Here is an 18,489-nt window from a genome sequence, read left to right as displayed (position 1 = left end):
TCACTCTGCAGCCCAAGATGACCTAAAACCCCCCTCTATAACCCAAACTGGCCATAAACTCTGGGTAATCTTCCCTAAATCTGCCTCTTAAATACTCAGATTGCAAGTATAAGCCACCATGCCGAGCTTCTCTTAATCTTTTTAATCACTAAGGATAAAAGACATGAAAATAATTTTCTTGTTATTCAAGGGTCCTTCTGCTCAAGCTGTTTGGTTCTCTGACCTGAAATAGAAATGCATTTTAACTTCTAAAATACGCCTGATGAAGCTCGTCCTCATTATACTGAAAACCCCAAACAACAATAGAAACAACTCCAAGTGCAGCCTTCAGAGGATGTATAATCAAATACTGTGCTATAATTCAAAAATCACCTCTATTTAATAAGGTGCAACCTGGGATGGTTTTACCAGCACCTGTCATTGGCGTAGTCCCGTGGAATGATTGCCAGCATGGAGTAGAGATGCTGTATCAGTACGGATACCACAAAGCCTTCCAGGTTGCAGGGTTTCCCATCTTTTACTGGTGAAGTCTTCTCCCAACTAATGATTTGCATCGAATTAACTCACTCCTTCTTTTAAGTCATAACCAGATTTTTTTTTTGTTTGAGTCCTACTGTTTCCATAAAACCAAACCCAACGTTCTATAAACAGATGAAAATTGGAGACCTCAATGAAGCTTTAAAGAAATGCTTTGAAGTGAGCAGCATTGTTTCTCCATGCTTTACCTTGCCTGCCTGTAGCATGCCAAGCTTACTCTTGCCCAGACTACATACCTTGATACATATGCACTTGTTCACATTTATTAATTAACTTTAGCCTAGGTTGTGCCAGTTTGCCATGGTATATATAAAGTTTAGGTCTCCAATTACTCGTGAGTGATACACAATCATCCTGACTGCAAAGGAACAGAAACCCCTCCCTCGGCATCAGACTTCCCCTAAAGGACAACCCCAAGGTGCCAAGCCACTGTTTTCTGTAGGTTGTCTTATCCACCATGTATACACCTAGGAAATCTTGGGAAGCTGCACACCCCGAAGACACCTATTTGTCTGTGTCACAGCTAGCTGTCCTCTGATTATTCCCCCAGGGATTCTTCTTATAGAACACCAGACTCTGAACTGCTTGTTTCTTCTCTGCTTTCCCTCCACAGAAGACGATGGCTATTTTATCCCTCCCATCATATCCAGACACAAAGCCACAGCAGTCTGCTTCCGGTCACCAAGTTCCAGAACTATGCTTCTGGTTACCAGGCCTCAGCCCTCTGTCTCCTGCCACCTTTCAACGTTGGGCCCTTACTATATCACTTAGGTTATTCAACATGGGCTCAGCACGTCTCCAACAGAACCACATCTTGGTGCCCAAGATTTTTTTTTTCTAAATCGGCACCTACTGATGTCTGGCTTTATTCAAAGTTCTGCGTGTTTCTTCACTCCCTGCCTCCATGATCCAATCTGATTTTCTGACTCTTCACCATCTGCTCCCAGCCTGTTCCTCCAGTTTATCTCCTGCCACTACCCACCTTGCGCCTCACATTTCAGAAATATGGAGAGCCGTCGTCCCCTGCCAAGTCTTGTTTTCCGCTTGTGCTTCTAGGACGTCTTTCTTCTTTCATTGGCTAGTATCAAGTCCTATGCCATCTGATCTACGAAGACTGTCATTTCTTCTAAGACATTGGGTTCTTAGTCACCCACTTCTCCATGCCCTATGATTTCTTCGGTTTTGCAATTTCTTTTATGACTGATGAGCAACTCTGAGTTATACCATTCATTCCCTAGGCTACAAAACGGGATATCACAAAACATCTGCCTTATTCATCACTATTAGACTTCATCTTCTTAAAGGACAAGATCGTTTACTTATTTAAACCTCCAGGAGCTCCCGCTCGGCTTCTTCTCCCTCTTCCCTTGCCTCCCTCCATCTCCACTCACCTGCCTGTCAACACCATCACTCCTAAAATTTAATTCTCTTCCTTGGATAATTTAAGCATAAAATACAGTGGCAGAGAAGCAAACTTCAGCTCCACACCATTAGGGTAAAGCTCACTCAAACTGAATTAACCCAATTAAACCTGTTTCAGTGATCCCGCGACACAGTGGGAGTGATTAATGAATTGCATTTCAGGGTTTTGTTTTTGTCGTCATTTGAGACGGACTGGGTCTTCCATAGACCGTAGTCTGCTCTCCAGCTCTATATGCAGACCAAGCTGGATTCAGTTTCCTGAGGCCTGGGAGCACAAATGTGTCCCAATACACTCTGTTTCATCTTAGAATTTATAAGAAAGTACCATTCTCACGAGTGTTGATGTTTTTAAATTAACTTTATTTTCTGGAGCACCGTTAAACGGTTCTAAAAATTACAAAACTAATCAAGACTAATATTGGAAACTTGGGAAAATGAAGACAACATACATAATAATAAACCAGTAAGTCTGCAGCAGCTACTGTTACTACGCTAGCATTTGTTCCTGTTTCTAAAAGTTATTACTCTATTACGTTTATCTCTGTTTCTCTGTCTGTCTGTATATCTGTCTCTATGTATATATATTTGTGTGTGTATGTGTGTGTCTGTGTGTGTGTATGTGTGCATATGTGTACACAAACACAAATGTGCCAAATATTTAAACACATGTTTAAACTATGCATTCTGAAAAATTTTATATTTTCCTTTTTTATGAAATATAATGTGGAAGTCAATGCCTTTTTATTTCTTTTTCAACTTGATACAGATTGAGTAATCTGGGAACAGGGAACTTCAGTTGAAGAATTGCTTCCATTAGATTGAGCTGGAGGCAAGTCTGTGGGCATCTTCTTGATTAATGGTTGAGGCAGAAAGGCATAGGCAGTGCCTGCCACCCCTGGGCAGGTGGTCCTGACTTATGTGGGAATGTCGGCTGAGCAAGCCATGGGACACAAGCTAGTAATCGGCATTTCTTCATGGGCTGTGCCTCATTTTCTGCCTTTATTTCTTGACCTAGCTTCCTTTCACGATGGACGGTAAGGAGTTAGCTGAAACAAACCCTTTGTATCCCAAGATGCTTCTGATTATGGTGGCCATTGTAGCAACCAAGGCAAACTCAAACACCATAACCAAAGGCAAGACAGGAAGGAAAAGGTTTACCAGGTGTAGACTTCCACATTGCAGTCCATCACTGAGAGAAGTCAGGACAGGAACTCAGTGGCAGGAGCTGAAGTCAATGTCATGGAGGAATGCTGTTTACTGGCATGCCCAGATTTTTTTTACAGAACCGAGGACCACCAGCTCAGGAGGGGTGACATCATTCCAATAGGCCCTCCCTCCTTCATCAATCACTAATTAAGAAAATGCTCTACAGCTAGGTCAAGCATTAATTGAGGTTCCTTTCTTTCAGATAGGTTTAGCCTGTGTTACGTTGACATAAAGCACTCAGGGTGGCAATTCGTTTTGCTTTTAGTGATGGTAATTCCTGTTACTTAAGTTTGTGACTGTTAGGCTAGTCTACCAAAACATTACTATTTTCTCTTTGCAATTAAGTACTTTGTAGGTGGTTACTCTTAAATGACTTTGTAAATATCTTCTTACTCATCAAACATGTTTTTATTTCTACTAGCCTTAGGCTTCTATTCAGTTTCTCTGCCTATACTTAATATTTTGGATTTTTCTTAGTTCCCGACACAGCAAAAACACTTTAGCTGCATTTAGAGTTTCTCTGACCCAGACTCTAATGTCTTCATTTCTTTTTAGGATCCCTGTTTTTTCATTTTTTTTAAATGAAAAATAATATTTAGACCAAGATTTCCATGTTTGATGTGCTAATTTGTCTTCTGTTTTTCCTAAAAAGCACACAGGGCTTGTGTTTTATATATTTCTGTCTGTGAAGTTATGCATATATAATTTGTATAATGTGGGTATTATCTTATAATGTATAATTATATCTTTATATTGATAGTGATGTAAGGTGTTTGAGTGCAACAAAGGTCTCAGTTCTTGGTCAGTCGAACTTGGAGAGCTAATGTGTTTGACAATTGACAGTCATCAACGTCACCCCAAGAAAGTGGCTCTGGAGTTTATTATCTCACATCCAAGAAGAATAAGGAAACAAGGATAGGGGGTGAGCAGAATAAACATAGGAAGAGTAAAATTAGGGCTGGAGAGATGGCTCAGCGGTTAAGAGCGCTGACTGCAATTCCAGAGGTCCTGGGTTCAATTCCCAGCAACCACATGGTGGCTCACAACCATCTGTAATGGGATCCAATGCCCTCTTCTGGTGTGTCTGAAGACAGCTACAATATATCACATTATATAAAATAAATAAATCTTAAAGAAAAGAAAAAGTAGAAATATTTAAAGAGTGAGAAGGACTGTGAGAGGAGGTGCTGAAGAGCTGCTTTATCTGATTACTTATAAGATTTATAGTGGAAATTAGAGACTGAGGTGACCTCTATTGAGATGGGTTATTTGTGAGCCCATTAGGCACAGAACCAAGAAGCAGCCTACATATCCTTTGGATTACTTCTCTACCCAACTGGGGAGGCCATGTAGTACTTGTCCAAACAGGAAAGTAGTCTTGTGTGTGTCCTAGGCACCTTGGTCCACTACCTCACCCAGGTCTTCTCACTAGTATTGCAGACTATTGACCAAGAGATGTATGAGTCGCTAATAACTGATCATGGGCCCTCATTGTCAACGGAGAGGTAATGCCTGTCTCATTACGTCACAGTTGGATTAAGAATCATAAAGGATCATAAACTATCTTAGTAGATAAGACTTAATGGTGATAAGGTGCTATGTGAAAGAAAGAAACAAGGAAGTCATCTTAGAGTGGAATACACTCTCTCGTGTACCAATATTTTTTGCACATGTAGAAATAAACCTAAGACTTCTTGACAGCTATATCAGAGACTTCCTATATATTGATCTTATAGAGTCAAATAAAATCAAGCCCTTTCTTGTTAACTGATGTTGAAAAATGGTTTCTACATCTCTCCTTATGCATCCATTTTTTAAAAACTCAAATGCTTTTAAGCCTGTGAAGTTTTATAATGTCACCATATACTATCCTCAAAGTCTTCTGACCATAGTTTAGCTAAATACTAACTTTTTCTTCTAAAGTTGTTATATGAACATTTAGAATATGTTTGTTCTGTGCTTAGGCTGTTTTCCACAGCAGATCAATCAGAAAATACAGATGTATCAAGGTGCAGCATGCTGGTGTGTGTGTGTGTGTGTGTGTGTGTGTGTGTGTGTGTGTGTGTGAATGTGGTGTGTGTGTGAATGTGGTGTGTATGTGTGTGAGTGTGTATGTATGTGAGTGTGTATGTGTGTGAATGTGTGTTTGTGTGTGTGTTAACCTTGGAAGAACAGTTGAACTGTGGATTGTTTCATATCACAGCATGGTAATTTATAAAATACAAAAATTAACAGGCATTAAGTACTATAGAAAAGAAAATGAAAGTAAAGTAAGAAATATGCTAGAAAATTTAAAAACCAAGAGAATATAACTTTCATACCTTGATGATGCTGGAAAGTGCTGATGGTGTGTGTGTGTGTGTGTGTGTGTGTGTGTGTGTGTGTGTCCTCTGACTTGTCTCTCCTAAGTGATCTAGTCTAATATGTCTTTAAACCCTCCAAAGACTCTCTCTAGAGTAGGGAAATATAGTTAGTCCTTTTTCCATTACAATAGAATTTCACAGTTTGTGTCAAGCAAGTGGGAGTGCATTTACAGATCCTACTGCAGTAGATGTGGACATGAGGTGCCTCCTAAAAGATTCTAGTCTAACCAGAAAGAAATGCACACAATTCATCCTTTACTTACACCTTATCCGACTTTAGATTCCACTCTTTTTCTGAGCAAGAATGCTAGAGAAATATGGGCTTTAGTCACTGACCCGAAATACCTATGGTAATATTTTAGTCAGTGATTGTATCTGACTCACCTTCTGTTTCATTTGACCTATCATGTTTCTCAGGCTTTTCTTGAATGAATTCCTTCTCATTTGAATACTTTATGCACTATGATTGATTCAAAATATATTTCATTTTCTTCAGATTCCTTTTCCTTTCAGCTTCTATTACCTTCCCAGATCAGCAAGTGAGGCCGTCTTCGACTGTCTCTTTCCCCTCTTGTCTGTATCTACTCTGAACAAGATTTTCGCTTGTATCTGACTCATTTCTTCCCCCTCTGTCTATCTCTTCTCTGTTTTTCTGGTTTAATGTGCTGTGTTAAGATGAAGCCCTCTCCCTCAGGCAGAGATAACACAACAGTGTTGATAACCGGCTCTGCTTGCGTTTCAGTTTTTAACCTCGTTTCCCTTCGATGTATTCTCCACTGTGGCTCTGCATTTGCGAGCATAACCATGCTGGCAGTCAGGGTCACTAACAGCATCTGTGTGGTGGAGTTGCCTTAAGAGCTACTGAGATGATGCCTGTCGAGCCCTTAGCATGGTGCCTGAGGTATATGCTAGCGATTATTTGTACAGCCATTAGCATTTTGACTCTGTTAACCATGGGACCTTGTTATATTATTGTCGATGTTTTCGAGTCATAATTCGTCTTAGCATTGACCCCAGGATAAAATCAAATTCCCTGGTGATCATGACTAAATACTTCACAATTTGTTTCCCAGTTAGTCCTCCAGATTTATTTTTCGTCTTGCTACTACCTTCCCAAGATGAGGTTTATTAGACACTTCTACTTGCTGCTGCAAGATGTCAGACGTTTACCCACCCCTGTGCCTGCTGAGTCCCCGGATGGAGCATCCTGCCTCATTATCTTTCCCTAACCTGTATTATCCATTCACTTCTCAAATCTCGGTTTGAATGCATAGACTCGTGTATTCACCACCTTCACGAACTTCCCAAGGTGTTTTCTGGTCTATTGCGGTCCACGTCTATGTAGATTCACAACATTTATTGTATCACTCATCGTATCAAGTAGGATAGTATTAACTGGGTTGTATCTACTCAGGTACGTTCTTGGTGTTTTCTTTGCTCACCTTCCTTTCTTGAGCAATTATCCTGGCTTGGTGGGCTTTCCTGGCATTATTCACGTGGGGCTTCGTGCTATTTGTTATATCTGAATAACATATAGGTAGAAAGTAGGCCAAGGAAAGTTGTTATAGCAAATTGACTTACTATGCAGTTTTGACTGAGGAACACAGAGTCGGAAATTCTGAGGCATGGATGCTATTCAGAGTCAGAGTCCACGCCTTAGAAAGGAAAGAAAATGTAAAGTTGACACCTATGAAATCATAGGCAGAATATAGGTGAAACAGGGGCAATAAACAGGTGTAAAAAATTGGATCTTTAATGGGAGCCATAGAATTGAAAGTTAATGAGAAACTGGCCAGAAACTAAACTAAATGAGCAATTATTTGACCGATTTGAATTTGGGTTCATTGACTTAGAAACTCTGTGCAAGTAACTGAGAAGAGGAATGTCCCCAGTGTACTTTGATGTCCACTTAGTTCTATAGATCATAGTAAAATAAATAAATAAATAAATAAATAAATAAATAAATAAATAAAAATTCTGATAATGCTGATTATTGACAAATTGCACAGGAACTAAATCATTAAACGAATCAATGTGAATAACTAAGCTCTGTGTTACTTTTACTGTACAGGTTTCTTTACAGTTCTTACTCAGCATGACAGTGACGGGCAGCTAGTGGCCATGCACAGACCATTCCTTTCTCCTGCCAGCACAGAGTGACAAGAGAACGAGCAAAAGCTGCTTTGTCTGTCAGACACTGTTACTAGAGAAACGGAAACTAAGGGCAGCCTTACACTCTTACTTCTTTATTTTTCTTTTGCAGATATAAGTCCCACTATTCCAGAGAAAATGCTTAAGATGTGATCTGGAGATTATTATACTTTTTTTTCTTTTCCACCTACGTCTTCTTTTAGCTCAGTTCCAAAATCCAGTTGAGCTGTATATTTCCAGAATAGCTACCTACATTCATAAAAGTTTTAAGATATAAGGACTGAATGAGCAGAAATTTAAGTAGTATTTGTGGATAGATTACCAGGAAAATATTGAGTGAATCATCTGAAGGGCAAAGTTCCAGACCTAGCTTGGCTATTATTTCACCGTATGTTCCAGGGTATGGCAGTTGCCTAGAGGCCTCCCCAATTTCTTCATTGTATGTCTTTGGACACAGCAGCCACATGGAGTCACCACCCCAAAACTTCAGTTGTCTAAGAAGAAGGATCATAGTTTGTAACCGCTTACTTCAGAGTTCTAACGATAAAATGGGTGCTTTGAAAGCATTAACGGTTTTCATGCAATATCCTGCCGTAGAATGTTTGCTAAGGTGGAGGATCCTATCAACTCAAAGACACGCTAGACATAGGAAAAGAAGCTAAGTTAAGCCCCACAGCCTTGCAAGCACAAGGCTCCTTTTTTTCACAGCTCCTAAGTGGTGTCTAACAAGCACAAAAGGAGATTGGATTGTATGAGTTTAACACAGCTCCTTACAGAAGGGCTCTCAGAGAGTTAGGTGTAGAAGTTAAGGGTAGCTCAGTTCTTTGACCTGGGGTGGAATTTACAGGAGGAGATTACTGATAAGAAGTGTTGAAGCTGGCCAGGTGCAGAAATGTGTTTTCAGGTGTGGAATTTCACAGCAAGCCCTGCTTTGGGCTATCTGTAACCTTCCCTAAGGCAAGGAAGGATCTACAGCCTTGTGTTTGTCTTATAGGAGTTAACATGTGATTGATCTTTAATTCCTGTGTAGTGTCTTTTAATGAGTAGACCTTAGCCTGCACTGCAGCCCCCTCCCAAAACACCAATAAGCATTTTCAGTTAGAGAAGTTTGTAGACATCTTTTTCCATAAAACATTGTAGAACTAACCCAGTGCAAATACTGAAACATTTAGCCAGCGCTGCCTAGTTTATTTAAGGTTTTTCAACCAATATTTATATAAATTTATCATTGAAACCCACCCGTATTATAATAGATTGGTAAACAAAATACTTAAAAACATTTGAGATGATATTGCCTTAAAAAACAGTGCACAGAAATGGAAAAATAGTCAAAGCTTCATAAGGAATATTACTTTATAGATATGCATATTTTTCCTTAAGTTTGCCTTTTGCTTCTTGTACTTCAGAAAGGGTTTCATTTTGTAGTCCAGACTGGTAACACATAGTATAGTTACGCAGAGCCTCGAACTCACAACATTCTCTTGTCTTAACCTCCCAAGTATTTATATTACAGGAATGATAATAGTAATAATAATAATAATAATAACAACAACAACAATAGCAACAACAACAATAACAACAACAACTTCGGCCTTCTTCATTTCTCTAGGTTGTTTTTTTTTTTTTCTTTTTTTTTTTTTTTTTTTTTTCAGAGCTGGGGACCGAACCCAGGGCCTTGCGCTTGCTAGGCAAGCGCTCTACCACTGAGCTAAATCCCCAATCTCCTCTAGGTTGTTCTTGGATTATTATGATCATTGTCCAGAATTACATCCATAATTATCTTTAAGATGTGATTATCCTAAGTACCTATAAACAGAGGCCAGGATGTTCCAGTTTCTTAATGATTAATTGTCATTAAGAAAATAGCTTCAGCATGGCAATAAGGATGAATACTAGAAATCGTATACCATAATTCTACCAGAGGAGCAATCACATAACATTAATTCCTAGTCAGAAAATAGTAAAGAGAAAGAGCTTAACTATAAAACATTGGGCATACGTTTGTGGGGGCTTTTTCTGATCATTACTATATTAAGATATAAATGAATCAAAAAAATTTTTGAATTAATTCTTCAAAGAAGGAAAAACAATTAAGCCCAAGTTAGAGTTATAGATGATTGTGGATTTCACATTCGACGTGTTATTTCCTGGTTTATTAAACTTTAATATCATGTTTCTAAGTTTGACCTATAACTTTGACTCTAACTCTTAGTAGTATTCGGTTATAATTGTGTTATTTTCTTTGTAGAGTAAGAAATACATTAAAAGGGAAAGTAATATGATTTCAAGTAATTATTTTTTGATGACAGTTTTTAAGCCATTTGTTTGGTTTGAAATAACTGCCCCATTTAGACTGTCCTTGTTGAGGAACACTACAGGATTAATTGGTAGCTGTGCTTATAAGCAGCAAAATACAGTACCTCACCTCTACTATAAGCTATGTGCTTCCACTCATTAAGACTTAGGCTTGGATTTATAAAGTACTAGCAGCTTAACCATGAACATTCGAGATTTTAGTGAGTATTCGTTTTCAAGAAAATGAAAGGTATTTCCCCAGTTTTAAACATCTCACTTGTGTTGGCATTTATAACAGAGTCTGGATATTAGCAGTACTTAAATGTTGTTCACAACACCCTGAGTTCCCTTTTAGAACTGTGTGCTTTCAGATTCCAGACCCCATTCCAACTGGCAGATCTCTGGTGAATGGAAGAATCTGAGATTCTAACAAGACCTCAAAGGATGTGATACGGATAGTCTACCCAACATATTTGGAACAGTTTTTTGTTTGTTTGTTTGTTTGTTTGTTTGCTTGTTTTTTCCCGACAGAAGATTAAATTCAAGGTCTTACACGTGTTGAAAATGTTCTAATACTGACAAACACCCCTGAACATTGTTGTTGAAGTTCATTTTCTTCTTCTTCTTCCTCCTCCTCCTCCTCCTCCTCCTCCTCCTCCTCTTCCTCCTCCTTTCTATTTTAATCTTCTGAAGAGTGTCTCACTAAGTAGCTCAGGCTGATCTTCAATGTTGCCCTACTTGCTTCAGTCTATGTGAATAGCTGGGATTTCATGTGTGCCCTGCCAGGATACATAGACTTTTAAATGGTTGGGAGAGAGAAAACAGCTAGTTTGCAAATTGTGCACTTTCAGTGTAGACTCATTTCAAAAGATATTGAAATAATATCAAGTATTCAGTTGATATTAGGTTTGATTGCAGCGCATTGAGCTGTGATTTCTGTATTACTTCTCTTATATTGTTAAAGGTACACGTGAATGTGTGCGTCTTGGTCATGTCTCAGGTGCTTTCTCATCCAGTGTGATTGTGCCCTCCTCAGCTCTTGGTTAGATTTCTTCACTTGAGCTGAAAAGGACCACTTCAAAGGCCTTCTCGAATCAATCAGAGTTACTTTCAAGAGTTTATGGTTGTCTTTTACTACCTTGGGAAAGGAAAACTTGCTGGAAAGAAAAGTAGGTCTGACTTTTATTTGTAGGAATCCAGGGAATAAGAAAGCAAGCTATAGATCTTTAAAGGGCAGAATGCATTTGGACTTTTCCAGTGAACAAGTGTGTATGCCTGGTTATCAGTTTTAGGCTATCCTTTACAGTTTATAAACTCATTTGATCTCTTGAGTCGAGATGATGTCATGTGACTCTGTTTTTCTCTATTTATAGGCATTCAAAGGACGTTTTGGTTTCCCTTTAGGAAATTAAACCCACCAGTCATTTAATGCAAAAATGAGCTTGACTGAACTAGCATGGCAAATTATATCTAGCTCAAGCATCTGTCAGTAAGTTCCCATGCTTCACTAACTCATGTAGGGGAAAAAAAAATCCATTTGATTTTTAAGCTTTCTAATGCCAGAGACGGAAGAATGTCCCTAACTTTAAAATGGATGATCTCCAAAACAATAAAACAAATAGAGATTATGACATATTACTAATTGCTCCTATTTTTAGTTTCTGTATATCTCCTCTATTGAAATGTGCAGTTATGCATCCGATGTTAAGGACAAGGAGTGGGGATTTGCCACAGGAACCTGGTTCTCCCATGTGCTCTATCTGAAGAGCAGTGGAATCTGAGGCAACATATGGTATCAATTGCTGCTTAATTGATGTCACAGTCTGGACCGCTAGTGAATAATAACTACCAAATGTTACAAACACTTGTAAGCATGTACACACACACACACACATACACACACACACACACACACACACACACACACACACACACACACACTTACTTAAACATAAAACTGCAATGGCTGTTGTCATCACCTCTGTCTTGCAGGTATATAATTGAAGCGGAGTTGAAGGGGTTTGCAACCCCATAAGAAGAAGAACAATATCAACCAACCAGAACCCCCAGTGCTCCAGGGGACTGATCCACCATCCCAAGAATACACTGGGATGGCCTATGGCTCCAGCCACATATGTGGCAGAGGATGGCTTTGTTGGACCCTTGGTCCTGTCAAGGCTTGATGCCCCAGTGTAGGGAAATGTCAGGGCGGGAAAGTGGGAGAGAGTGGGTTGGGGGGGGGTGGAAGTGCACCCTTATAGAGGTAGGGGAGGGGAGATGGGATAGCAAGTTTCTGGAGGGGAAACTGGGAAAGGGGATAACATTCGAAATGTAAATAAAAAATAATTATTCAATAAAAATACCAAGTGTGGTTTAAGAAAAAAAGGTTCCCTTCCACAAGGTCACTTGGCTTGTCATTGGCACATATAAGTTTCAAATACAGTCAATGTGACTCCAGAATTTCAGTTCTTCACTGATCATTCCCTCACAACTAAAATCATTTGTCCTTTTAAGTGGACACGCTAGGAGGAAGATGTACTGTCATTCTATCAACATTAGCATTACTGAGAGCATTCATGTAGTTCCTTTGATGTGATGGATTGCTGATAAATTAGAAGGCAGTCGAGATAAAGAGTGAAATATCCCCTCAGCTCAATTTGGTAATTTAAAAGGGAAGTGAACCGTCCCCCCTTGCTAGACACAACCCCATAGACAGGCTTTGTCCAGCCTGCAGTTTTGACCTTTACAGTACCTTACATTTTAATTAGTTACCAAAATAGACACAATGAAATTTGAAAGCCGTGTGCACGGTTCAGAATTTCTGCTCTCTGAGAAAACAAGAGCCTTCCTACCAGAGTCATCACCATTTTCTCTCACAAACCTGGGCCCGAGTGTCACATTGTAACCCCTGGAATCATTCCACAATGTCAAATATATATGCTTTACTCTTTACCCATTTGATTTTGTGACCATGTATAAAACATTATTTTTAAGGGACAAATGGAAGCAAATTCTTGCAACTTGTATAAGGGTTGCTTTTAGGGTAGAAGGACATTTATTTCAATTGTGTATCACAGATGATTAAAATCAGTTTCTCAGCTCTTAAGAACAGAATGGTCTCTCTCCTCCAGCCAGGCAAGATGCCCGAGGGAAAGAAGGCCAAGGGGAAGAAGGTGGCTCAGGCCCCAACCGTCGCCAAGAAACAGGAGAACAAAAAGGTGGTCAATGCTTTGTTTGAGAGAAGGCCCAAGAACTTCGGCACTGGGCAGGACATCCAGCCCAAAAGAGATCTCACACGCTTCGTCAAATGGCCCAGCTACCTCAGGCCACAGTGGCAAAGAGCCATCCTCTATAAGCGGCTCAAAGTACCTCCTGCCATTAACCAGTTCACCTACGCCTTGGGCAGGCAAACAGCGACTCAGGTGCTTAAGCTCGCCCACAAGTATGGGCCAGAGACAAAGCAGGAAAAGAAGCAAAGGCTGCTGGCCTGCACTGAGTAGAAAGCTGCTGGCAAAGGGACGTCCCACCTAAGAGACCGCCTGTGTTCCAAGAGCATGAGTCAATACAGTCACCTTGGTGGAGAACAAGAAGGCTCAGCTGGTGGTGATTGCCCATGATGTAGACCCCACTAAGCTGGTGGTTTTCCTGCCTAACCTGTGTTGAAAGATGGGGGCTCCCTACTGCGTCATTAAGGGCAAGGCCAGGCCGGGGCGCCTGGTCCACAGGAAGACATGTACCACTGTTGCCTTCACAGAGTTTAACTTGGAAGACAAGGGTGCTCTGGCTAAGCTGGTGGAAGCTGTTAGGACCAATTATAACGACAGATATGACGAGATCCGCTGCCACTGGGGAGGCCACGTCCTGGGTCCTAAGTCTGTGGCTCGAATTGCCAAGCTGGAAAAGGCAAAGGCTAAAGAACTCGCCACTAAACTGGGCTAAATGTACGCGAAGTTTTCTGTACATAAATATAATTACAAAATTAAAAAGAGAGAGAAACAAGATGTTTTCCCCCCTAGATTCTAGATATAGTCACGCTGTGAAATGGCAAAAAGAAGTGTCGCTAATGCTATTGTCCATATCTACTTCTCCGTAGAAGATGCACATGTTAGCCGGATGGCAGAGGACGCGTTGCTATAGCCAATCACAACTGCTTCCTTTTCCCTCTAAAGATAACAATGAATTCTTCAGTGAACTATTCCTCTTGGAGTGACCGCAAGAACAGACATTAGTTTAGAAATGTTTCCTAATATGGTATTTTCATCACAGTTACAAACATCCTCCCCACTGCTCCTGTAACTACATGTGTATGGCACACACATGGTGGATGTACACGCTGGAAATGCTTGCATGCATTCACCCTTAGAGCTTAGTGACTTGGAACTGAAATTCACAGGTCTAGCAATGGTTGGGAATTTTTTTCCGGAGGGGGTGTGTGTGTGATATTTGCATATACAGAACCAGATGACTTGAGAGTGGGATTCAGTGCAAACACAAAATTTGTTTTATACACACCATATTGTACCTACCTGAAGATAATTTTATGCAATATTTTTAGGACCTGAATACTTGTTGTGACCTGCCTCTTGAGACTAGGTATCAAATTGTCCACGTGTAATGTTACCACTCCAAAAGTTTCTGGTGTTGGACCGTTCTTTGGCTTCTTGTTCAGTTTGTTCCTGAGCATTATTAACCCATGACCTGTTAGCCAGACTGAAAGTATCTGTGTGGAGCCATGTAGCCAAACCTCCGACTAGTTATTTGCCCATTCAGCTAATAATTAGCCTCTATTTTGATGATTCCTTGTGGTGGTTTGAATGAGAATGACCCCATAGGATCATATATGTGAATGCTTAGTCATTAGGGTGTGACAGTATTTGATAGGTTTAGAAGGACTGGAAGGTGTGGTCTTGTTGGAGGAAGTGTGTCACAAGGCAGGCTCTGAGGTGGGCATATCAGGCCCAGCACCTCTCTCTCTCTCTCTCTCTCTCTCTCTCTCTCTCTCTCTCTCTCTCTCTCTCTCTGTGTGTGTGTGTGTGTGTGTGTGTGTGTGTGTCTATGGATCAGGACATAGCTCTCAGCTACTGCTTCAGGGTCATGTTTCCAGTCATGACGACAATGGACTAAGCCTCTGAAATCATAGCAAGCTCCCAGTTTATTAAATGCTTTCTTTTATAAGGGTTGCCTTGGTCATTACGTCACTTGGTAGAACAGCGATTAAGACGATTACTGAATACCTGCCACATGCTAGTATGTCCCAGCTTTGTAGTCCCACCCGAGGACTGTTGAAATGGAGATGGGGATCCACTTATTATTCAGGGAGCTCTATGTAGTGATTGACTTTTCTTGCCAGTTTGATTGGTGATACTGATATTCATAAATTTTCATCCAATTTGAGTTTGAAAGGTTCTAGCAAAGTAGCCAATGTCATATACATACATTGTTTTCTATCCAAGCTACAAGTGTCTACATGGTGGTATAACATTATCTCCGTATCATCAATATCTTGGCCTGGTAGGGGAACCAGATGATGAGATTTTTAATGAATTAATGATCGTACAGTTTCTCAGTACTTCTGAAGCTGTATCAAGCTTGCTTGGCCCGTTGTTTTCTTCTCTATCAATCTTGTCTTTCCTACTTCCTACATGTTTCTCTCCATTTCACTTAACCGGATATAGTGAAGAAGTACTTTTAGTCAGGTATAGTAAAGTTTCTTTCCTACCATTTATAGATTATACAAGTGAGTAAGATTTTGATTTATGTGTGAATTCTCTGAGATTAAATGGGGTAACCTATAATTTTACCTAAATCTCTTAAACTCCCAAATTATATTTCAGACAATGCCTATAGCAGCCTTATTTATAATAGCCAGAAGCTGGAAATAACCCAGATGTCCTTCAACAGAGGAATGGATACAGAAAATAACACTCAGCTATTAAAAACAATGACTTCATGAAACTCATAGACAAATGGATGGAACTAGAAAATATTATCCTGAGTGAGGTAACCCAATCACAAAAAAACACACATGGTATGCACTCACTGATTAGTGGTTATTAGCCCAAAAGTTTGGAATACCCAAGATACAATCCACAGACCACATAAAGCTCAAGAAGAAAGACCATAGTGTGGATGTTTCAGTTCTTCTTAGAAGGGGGAACAAAATACTCAAGGGAGGAAATATGGAGACAAAGTATAGAGCAGAGACTGAAGGAAAGGCCATCCAGAGACTGCCCCACATGGGGATCCATCCCCTGTACAGACATCAAACCGACACTACTGATGATGCCAAGAAGTGCATGCTGACAGGAGCCTGATATAGCTGTCTCCTGAGAGGCTCTGCCAGAGCATGACAAATACTGAGGCAGATGCCTACAGTCAACCACTGTACTGAGCACGGGGTCCCCAATGGAGGAGTTAGAGAAAGGACTGAAGGAGCTGAAGGGGCCTGCAACCCCATAGGAAGAACAATAATATTAAACAACCAGACACCCCAGATCCTGCAGGGACAAAACCACCAGCCAAAGAGTACACATGGAGGGACCCATTGTTCCAGCCACATATGTAGCAGAGGATGGCCTTGTTGGGCATAATGGGAGGCGAGGCCCTTGGTCCTGGGAAGCCTGGACACACTCCCTGGTCCCCCTCCCCAGTAAGGAAATGCCAGAGCAGGGAGGCAGGAGGAGGGAGTGGGTGGGTGGCTGGGTGGGGGAACACCTTCATAGAAGCAGGAGGAGAGAGGATAGGATAGGGGACTTCTGGAGGGGAAACCGGGAAAGGGGATAACATTTGAAATGTAAATAGATAAATATAAAATTAAAAAAGAAATTACTTAAAAGCTTGCTTCCTGTCCTTGCTGGTGTTCAAACGTAGGTAAGAGTGTCTTGGCCAGTTGTGCGCTAAGCAATGGCAACAGATTCCAATTGAGCTCGTCAGCTAGAATCTCATTAAGGCTCTAATGGTAGCAATTTATATCCACTAAGTCACAGTAAGACAGGCACCTCTGCAAACGATATCTTGTTTCATTAAATGGAAGTGTAGTACAATAATCTGCCAGAATGTGAGAAAAATTTAAACATGTGTACTCTATTGCCTAGAAGTGTGTTGAATTGTGTTTGTTTAGCTCTCGTGGTTTAGCATGAATTCCCTTGCAATAGAGAAATGGATCTCTTCTCTACTTTTGCCTCACTACTGAAAAGTTTCCTCTGTTTCTTAGTGGACCTGAACGGAATGATTAAGATGGTTCATATGTGTGTTCATGGGTTCTTGTGTATGTGTGCCTGTGTGCATGTGTGTGTGCATGTGCGTGTGCGTGTGTGTGTGCGTGTGTGTGTCTGTGTGTGCTTTGCAGGGAAAGTTGGAAGGAAATGGTGCCCAAAGAAAAGGTAATAGAGTGAGCTCTGTAATGGCTGTTCCTGGTTGTCACCTTGACTATATCTGGAATGAACTACAATTCATCTGGACCACACCTTCTGCTGTAGACCTGCATAAGGACATTGGAAGAAGGAAGATTCAGTCTTCTTCAACTGCTTATTGCACTTCCTTGCCAGCACCTTTGTTGGATTCTACTTCTTCAGAAGAGCAGCTGAAACAACTAGCCTTGTAGGACTGAACAACTACTAGTTTCTTGAACTTCCCATCCACAGCTGACCATTCTTGGGTTAGTCGGACTAAAGACTGTAAGACACCACAATAAACTCCCTCAATATAGAGAGACATTCCATAAGTTCTGTGACTCTAGAGAACCCTGACTAAGATGAGCTCTAACATTATTTTTTGGGGGACTGAAAACTTAATTCACTCGATAAGGAGTTTGCCATATAGCTAGAGGACTCAGCTTCAATGTCCAGTACCCATATAAAGTCAGAAAACGATAGCATGCACTTAGCTTGTAATGCCAGCACAGTGATGGCTCCTAAAGAATCCTTCCAAACGTTGATACCCCAGGTACACACACAGGAACACCAACAGCAAGCCAACAAACTAAACAACAACCACCAACAAACTGGGCAGTATTTCTCCCTTTTCAGCTAGCATAACCAAAGGAACACATGTTTTATTAAATACTTGTTGATTTCCAAGTCCATGCAATCCATCCAATGGGTTCAACTCTATCAAAATGTAAATAGTTGTAATCAACCAATATGAAAATATTTCATATTGGATCCTCTTCTTTTTCCCAAGAAATAAGGCAGCTGATACATTTTCATCTTCAATGTGAGCATGTTTACAAAAGAGTAGCATTTATGGCTTAGAAATTACATAAATACAGGTGTCTTAGTTTGGATATCTATTGCTGTGAATGAAACACCAGGACAAAAAAACAAGTTGAGGAGGAAAAGGGTTTTTTCAGCTTAGATTTCCACATAGAAGTCAGGATAGAAACTCAAACAGGACAGGATCCTGGAGGTAGGAGGACATGGAGTGGTACTATTTACTGGCTTGCTTCCTGTGGCTTCCTTAGCCTGCTTTCTTAAAGAACTCAGGATGCTAGCCCAGGGATGGCCCCATCCACCAT

General features: G+C 40.5%; 1 pseudogene; it reads left to right on the top strand.

Moving 5' to 3' along the window:
• The first annotated feature begins 13,108 nt into the window (after positions 1–13,108).
• LOC116894708 lies at positions 13,109–13,913 on the top strand (annotated as a pseudogene).
• The last annotated feature ends 4,576 nt before the right edge of the window (positions 13,914–18,489 follow it).

Source organism: Rattus rattus, chromosome 2, assembly GCF_011064425.1.
Source record: "Rattus rattus isolate New Zealand chromosome 2, Rrattus_CSIRO_v1, whole genome shotgun sequence".
NCBI classification, from domain to species: Eukaryota; Metazoa; Chordata; class Mammalia; order Rodentia; family Muridae; genus Rattus; species Rattus rattus.
Note: the sequence above shows the minus strand (reverse complement) of the source record. Positions and strands in the feature narration are given on the sequence as shown.